The sequence below is a fragment of the Xenopus laevis genome, chromosome 3S (assembly GCF_017654675.1).
Source record: "Xenopus laevis strain J_2021 chromosome 3S, Xenopus_laevis_v10.1, whole genome shotgun sequence".
NCBI classification, from domain to species: domain Eukaryota; kingdom Metazoa; phylum Chordata; class Amphibia; order Anura; family Pipidae; genus Xenopus; species Xenopus laevis.
In genome coordinates, this window is record NC_054376.1 from 127,605,688 (window position 1) to 127,614,195 (window position 8,508).

The following is an 8,508-nucleotide window of genomic DNA, read 5'->3' on the forward strand; positions in this document are numbered from 1 at the left end:
TTTTCCCCATCACTGGTTTAAATGCCCTGTGGCTATGACTCACTAGAGCCTCGTTATACTCGCTTACACATTGACTACAGTGAATTCATTACAAATGGCCAATTGTACAAAATCCCTTTTGCTTCTTGGCTCCAGGTCTGCTTTAGTTATACTGCCCTTTTAAGGGCTATTCCACACGGGGAGATAGCGACGCGTTTGCGGTCGCGGCGACAAAGCGCCGCGACAGTCGCCGCGACCGGCGCAGGCGACAGTTTTGTATGGGCGCCTATGTAAAAACGCCTGTGCTAACCACACGAGGCGATGCGCTTTTCAACAGTCGCCTGAAAATGCCTCGCCAGGCTTTTTCAGGCGACTGTTGAAAAGCGCATCGCCTCGTGTGGTTAGCACAGGCGTTTTTACATAGGCGCCCATACAAAACTGTCGCCTGCGCCGGTCGCGGCGACTGTCGCGGCGCTTTGTCGCCGCGACCGCAAACGCGTCGCTATCTCCCCGTGTGGACTAGCCCTAAATGGTATTTCCTTGGGAGTATGTATTGATCTTGGAACTCATTTTTAAAGGTATTCATTGCATATAACCATCTCTTCCTACTTATTTTGTCTGTTAAGTTACGTAAATGAATAAAATGTGGTATTCCCATTGCGCAAAGGTCCGTGGTACCTGAGCAGTTCTATCAATTTTTACTTCTCACTGCCTCTCCCTTAGCGCAGCGTTTCCCCAACTCTGGAGTGAGTACAGCTAAAGTAGTAGTAGTAGTGTAATTATAGTAGAGTAGAGGTGTAGTAGTGGTATAATAGTAGTAGTAGTAGTTGTTCAATAGTAGTAGTATGCATGCCACAAGATGAAGGCTAATGAGGACTGGATAGAGAAAGAAAGACTAGTATGGGGAAGAGGAAATGAGATTAAAAAGACTACCTCTGGGAAGTGCTACATAGGTTTGGCCTGGGCAATAAATTCATCCGGCTGCTCAAACTGCTATACACCTCCCCTATTGCTAAGGTGAAGGTCAACAACTTCACTCCCCCCCCCCTTTCCAACTGCACGGGGGACCTAGCAAGGATGGTTGTTGTCCCCAGTCCTCTTTGCACTAACAATCGAACCTTTGGCCATTATGATACTGGAGTACCCAACCAGCAAGGGACTACCATTAGTCAATATCACAGAAAAGGTTTCCTTCTTTGCTGATAATATCCTAATATACTTAGCTGACCCCATAGAATCCCTTTCTATTCTATTAACCATGGTCCAGGAATTTAGCAAGTCCTCCGGGCTCTGCATCAATTGGGAGAAATCGCAACTATTTAGTATTGAACAACGAATACACCAATTAGACCGCTCCCAGCTTCCCCCTCCTGCGCTGCTCCGTGTATTCCTTGCTGGGTGCTCAGTCTGCAGCGTCCCCACCGCTTGTCACACACCAAACCAAAAAGAATGACGGCACTCCATTCAAGGAAAAGGCTGGTTTATTACAGACCCCACAGGGATCTCAAGCCCTACGCGTTATGGGACTCAATCCCTTAATCATAGGCCTGAAACGCGTAGGGATTGAGATCCCGGTGGGGTCTGTAATAGCCTTTTCCTTGAATGGAGTGCCGTCATTCTTTTTGGTTTGGTGTATTTAGTATTGACACTGCCCACATCTCCCCCCACAGACACAACTAAAAGGGGACACATCATTTAAATACCTGGGGATTATTAGATGTTTGAGTTTTTCCATAAATAACCTCCCATTCAAGTTGTGGGTACATTAGAATTTATTAGAGTTTTTAAAAAAAATCATATAACTTAGAAATTTGACCTTTTATAAATCTGACCCCTAATGAATACAACAGCCTTGGGGAGAGAGTTCCACAACTTCATAGTTGTCAGTTAAAAACCCCCCCAAAACTCTTCTGCATCTGATGATGGAGCTGGAACCTCCTTTCTTCAAATAGAAATGGAAAGATCCATTATCCAGAAAGCCCCAGGTCCTGAGCATTCTGGATACCTTGTCCCATACCTGTACTGGTAACTAAAGCATTAGATATCTTATTTCCATACCCTTTAACAGCTTAGCTGCTCTTCTTTGCACATTCTCTATAATATCCTTTTATTTTAAGGATTGGAGACCCAAACTGCACTTCATATTCTAGCTGGGGCCTTACTATTCCCTTGTAAAGTGAAGGAATGCCCTTCTCCTTCAATGGGTTTGTATCCCTTTTAGGACAGGGCAATAGCTTTCAGTCTCTTCCTGCTGTTGCCTAACATTGCTACAGTTTAAGTTCATTATGCACAGGTATCCCCAACTTACATTGACAGCCACCCTCTGTATATGATCCGTGCAGTATTACTAAAATCAATAGATTTTCCATGCGATCGAGGACCTAATTGATGTGGTCCTTGTCCCTTCGGCTTCCATTCCCAACATTGTAATCCAATCGATCTTGCCCTGCCTTTGGTGTACATACTGGGAGAAAGATCCACTCGTTTCCTCTAGTTGTTCTTAAAGGAGAAGGAAAGGTTAAAACCAAGTAAGCCTTATCAGAAAGGTCCATCTAAATATACCAGTAAACCCCCAAAGTAGTGCTGCTCTGAGTCCCCTGTCAAAAGAAACACAGCATTTCTTTCCTTCTATTGTGTACACATGGGCTTCTGTGTCAGACTTCCTGCCTTCAGCTTAAACCTCATTGCCCTGGGCAAGAGCATGCTCAGTTTGCTCCTCTTCCCCCCTCCTCCCTTCACTACTGTAATCTGAGCCCAGAGCAGGGAGAGACTCAGGCAGGAAGTGATGTCACCCCACATCAATACTGCAGCTTCTATCCTAAACAAACAGAGAGTTTCTAGAGCTTTTTACTCAGGTATGGTAAAATATTCTACAGAATAAATATAGCATTCTAGCTTGCACTATTGCAGCTAATCTATTGGCAATAAAATGCCTCCGTAGCTTTCCTTCTCCTTTAATCAGCTATTGTTCTCAATATATACAACTCTTCTTCAGTCCCTTGTAACAAAAATATCTGTTTTTGTTTTGTAATAGGGCCACACTTACCATCTTTAGCACCTTTCTACTAGTGATATACTTTAAAACAACATTTTGGTATTAACCTTAGCTTGGGAGGCAATCAGCTCCCCATTTCCTATTCTTTCTACCAGTTATTATATTCCATATACATATGCTCATTTAAAGGTATTACCAAGCAGTCCTTTGCTTTCAGAATAGAAACCAACTTGGTAATTTCCTCAACAATATCTGTTTGTGGTTACAAATCCATGGGAGCCATTTATTCTTGCCTCAATTAACCACCATATGTTCATTCCCATTGACTTCCTCTTGCTTCCTGCATTCAGTCCCAGATGCTTCCCTCTTTATCACAGCCTGCAGGGAAGGAGAAGGTTAAAATATCTGCATTACCTTCCCAAGAATCCTCCTTTCCAATCTGTTTCCAATTCTCTCTCTCTCCCTCTGTCCCCTCTTCTGGTCTCAATTCCTGCCTCCCTGCTTGTTGCCCTTCTACCATCATCCCATTCTTGGCTCTCTTGCTTACCTCCATTTCCACCACTGTCTTCTCAATTCCAGCCTCCATACATACTTCATGTCTTTCAATCTCTTCCAGGCCCACAACCTCCCTTTTGTACCCTACCTCTAATCCAACATACGTTCACCTCTCATTCCAGCCTTACATTCCCACTATCTCCCTCCCAGTCGCCTGCCTCCCTTCTCTGTTACCTCCATCCCAGTTCTCCTGCCACACTACCTCCTTTTCCTGGAGTTCCATACTGACAAATCATGTTTTTTTCCTATACCTGATCATTTTCTTTATTCTCACTGTACCTTGTCTTACACCCAGTTTATAGGCAGAAGCCAAAAACAGTATCATTCATTTTGCTTGTATATCGTCCAGCTCACAGGATCAGTCAGCAGAAAATGAACAATCAGGCGAAGATGAATTAATGGCCTCTAGCAACAAAAGCCATGGGGAGATGTGCCAAATGCAGCAAAAGATCCTTTCTTTAATATATTCCTTTCCACTTAGAGGCACATTTATCAAGGGTCAAATTTCAAATTCCCATGAACTCAAAATTGAACCAATCAAAATTTATAATAAAAATCGAATTTCCTTGATAGATCTGCCCCTTAGGATGTAGGATATTAAAAGCTAAATGTTCAGAATGAGGGCATCTTTCAAAAAGCTCCTCTTCCTCAACAAAATCTGATCCGGGTCAGGGTAAAACATTCTGTTGGTTGAGACCTGTGATCCACAGGTCTGTATGAGATCCTCATGCAATCTGATGGTGACATGTTCATCTTAGTCTGATTTGGCCCAACAAATCTAGTGGGCAAAGATAATGTGGTTTAATGACCAGTCGGATCACGACCACATCTGTGCGTTTATGCAGTCCCACGATCCGACCGCCTGTATCGGATGCATTATGATCTGATTGATGGGCCCTTGTACCTACAATCGGTTTCACCAAATATTGCACACCCCAATGTGGGCTTATCAACATCACCAAACAAGCGGATCTCTACTTCTATGGCTACCTTTAGACTGAGCTTTGAATCAATTCAGGACAGATGTCTGTTTCCGATTGGTTAACCAGTATATAGCCTTCATACTGAGAAAGCATTATGTTGCTACCTTATGGGTGCCAATTTGTTTTAGTCAGATAATGGACATCCATTAGGCGACCCTTTGGCTTTTTCAGTTGGTCATCGGCAAAGCTAGAGCTGAGAGCTATACGGCTCAGGATCTGAAGAAGGGTTGTCCATTCCAATGTGGAATATTGAACTGCAGATTTTATTGGCTTGAGCATATTGAGTGACAGCTGGAGAGTGCACAGCATGGATCCCTGACCTACATATCACCCCATGACTGGGACAATCCCCACACCTATCAGTCAATACAAGATACCCGGGGGACTTAAAAGAAATGGGGGCTGGATAAATAGCCAGGGTATTGGGCTTTTTAGTCTTCAGCTGAAAAACAATTATTTATAAACTTACATTTAAAAAAATAAGAAAATTAAAAAAACAAATTTGTTCAGATCACCACAAAATAAGATTTACATTTTATAGGAAATTGACATGGTCTCCTAAGAGCGGTTGTACCGCCTGATGGCCCCAAGAAAGGGACTGGTGCTTTTTTGGCAAATAAGTAAATACAAGGTTAGTGCTGTTATAATTCTTAGTACAAGGCTCATCCAAGGACTGGCCCAATTACTGATTTAGATTCAAGAAGGAATTTTTCCTATACGGGTTAAATAAAATGAGATTTTGCTTTTCTTGCTGTTTTTTTTTTTTTAAACCATTAGGGCAATATGGCTTCCAGATTGAAGGTCACATCTGCCATAAAATGATTACCTGTTTAAAGGGTCAGTGCAGTGGTGTAAATAACTATACAGCAGACTCCGGATTGCTACACAGCAGCTTATTTATATAAACAATAGTAGTACTTATCTGTTATCTACTGTGTATCCTGTGCTTGAATGGCTGCCCCCATGGCTACACAGCAGCTTGTTTATATAAACTATAGTAGTACTTATCTGTTATCTACTGTGTATCCTGTGCTTGAATGACTGCCCCCATGGCTACACAGCAGCTTGTTTATATAAACTATAGTAGTACTTATCTGTTATCTACTGTGTATCCTGCGCTTGAATGGCTGTCCCCATGGCTACACAGCAGCTTGTTTATATAAACTATAGTAGTACTTATCTGTTATCTACTGTGTATCATGTGCTTGAATGGCTGCCCCCATGGCTACACAGCAGCTTGTTTATATAAACTATAGTAGTACTTATCTGTTATCTACTGTGTATCCTGTGCTTGAATGGCTGCCCCATGGCTACACAGCAGCTTGTTTATATAAACTATAGTAGTACTTATCTGTTATCTACTGTGTATCCTGTACTTGAATGGCTGCCCCATGGCTACACAGCAGCTTGTTTATATAAACAATAGTAGAGTTTCTGAAGCAAACACACCAGTTTTACTAGTGCAGGGCAACACTACATTATATTTTTATTTGTTTATTTTTTGATGATACCGGTCCTTTAAGTAGACTTCTGAATCAAAAGGGTTAAGCCTGTCGCCTCTTTATCTATTCGAAGCAGTAAGAGGGGGACAGATTCTTTTGAATGCCCATTTTTGCTTATGAATTGCAATGGCAGACCCAGTAACTAGCCCCTGCAGGGCCCGAGTGCAGGCCATGCCCCACCCCCCTCCGAAATCGTTTTTTGAGGCGGATAAGTTTGTGTGTGAATCGCTGGTGGGCCCCGAGGGGACAGTCGCCACTGAGCAGATCAAACTCCCCATGTGTCAGGGGCCTAATGGTGCTCATAGCCTGGTACCCCAACGTGCCTCGTCACTATTCATGTATTTGTCGTTTCTCTACTAGTCTACGTCACGTGTAGCATAAGCCTTACACTCAAACCTGTGTTGGCTCCCTGACTGGCAATGCAGAGAAGATGCCAAGATTTATGTGAAGCAAAGGATTGTTCCCAAGGCCTGGGGGATGGGTGGGGGATGGGTGGGACCCTAACCAAAGGATTGTTGTGGGATTCCCTACCCTTAACTTATATCACTGCTGTGCATGCTGGGAGCTGTGGGAGTAATAATATAATCAGGTCTGGACAATGTGTAGACTGCAGAATGCCACGGCGGCTGCTATAAGGTGCCACAGACAGTCAATAGATATTGGGCCTGTGAGAGGCTCTAGGGGGACATGAGCAATTGGGATTGGCGCACGGGAAATTTAAAAAATAATTATATCACCAGCGTTATCCCCAGTGTTCTTGAACCAATGTGGGTGTGGTTGGGCAGCATGCCGCCCCCCTAAAATCCTGCCGCCCTAGGCCCGGGCCTAGGTGGCCTTTCCACAAATTTCCACAAATTCCACAAATTGGGATCACTGACCTTCCTATATATTTATCTTTATTCCCTATTAATAACATTGGGATCACTGACCTTCCTATATATTTATCTTTATTCCCTATTAATAACATTGGGATCATATCACTGACCTTCCTATATATTTATCTTTATTCCCTAGTGATCCCAATGTTATTAATAGGGAATAAAGATAAATATATAGGAAGATCAGTGATATGATCCCAATGTTATTAATAGGGAATAAAGATAAATATATAGGAAGGTCATTGATCCCAATGTTATTAATAGGGAATAAAGATAAATATATAGGAAGGTCAGTGATCCCAATGTTATTAATAGGGAATAAAGATAAATCTATAGGAAGGTCAGTGATCCCAATGTTATTAATAGGGAATAAAGATAAATATATAGGAAGGTCAGTGATCCCAATGTTATTAATAGGGAATAAAGATAAATATATAGGAAGGTCAGTGATCCCAATGTTATTAATAGGGAATAAAGATAAATATATAGGAAGGCCAGTGATCCCAATGTTATTAATAGGGAATAAAGATAAATATATAGGAAGGCCAGTGATCCCAATGTTATTAATAGGGAATAAAGATAAATATATAGGAAGGCCAGTGATCCCAATGTTATTAATAGGGAATAAAGATAAATATATAGGAAGGTCAGTGATCCCAATGTTATTAATAGGGAATAAAGATAAATATATAGGAAGGTCAGTGATCCCAATGTTATTAATAGGGAATAAAGATAAATATATAGGAAGGCCAGTGATCCCAATGTTATTAATAGGGAATAAAGATAAATATATAGGAAGGCCAGTGATCCCAATGTTATTAATAGGGAATAAAGATAAATATATAGGAAGGTCAGTGATCCCAATGTTATTAATAGGGAATAAAGATAAATATATAGGAAGGTCAGTGATCCCAATGTTATTAATAGGGAATAAAGATAAATATATAGGAAGGCCAGTGATCCCAATGTTATTAATAGGGAATAAAGATAAATATATAGGAAGGTCAGTGATCCCAATGTTATTAATAGGGAATAAAGATAAATATATAGGAAGGTCAGTGATCCCAATGTTATTAATAGGGAATAAAGATAAATATATAGGAAGGTCAGTGATCCCAATGTTATTAATAGGGAATAAAGATAAATATATAGGAAGGTCGGTATTTTTTTCCAGAAAACCCTATTCACAGCTCAGTCTATAACATTCACGTTTAGGAACAGAAATCTAACAATAAATATGAGAAATGGCGGCTGGTGGGGGGGGGAGCTGTAACCTCTGAGGTAAAATTGTGGCCAATGTTAGTGTAATATGTAACTATAGACATTTATTTTGAAGTCAGTCGCCTCCAGTAATCCTAATGATAAATAATGTATAAATACACAGAGAGAGAAATGATAGTTATATGAGGCAGACAAAGCCGTCACTGCTGCTGCTCCTGACCCCACCCCCTTCATCCATCCTGTGAGGCAGCAGCATCCTCCCTCCCCCTCCCCTCTCCCAATAATCCCGGCGCCCCTCCCCCTCTGCTGCTGCTGCTGAGCCCGGGTGGGAGTGACGTCAGTGGCAGCCATCTTGTGTCAGACTGGAGGAGAAGGAGTCGCTGCAGCACTAGAGC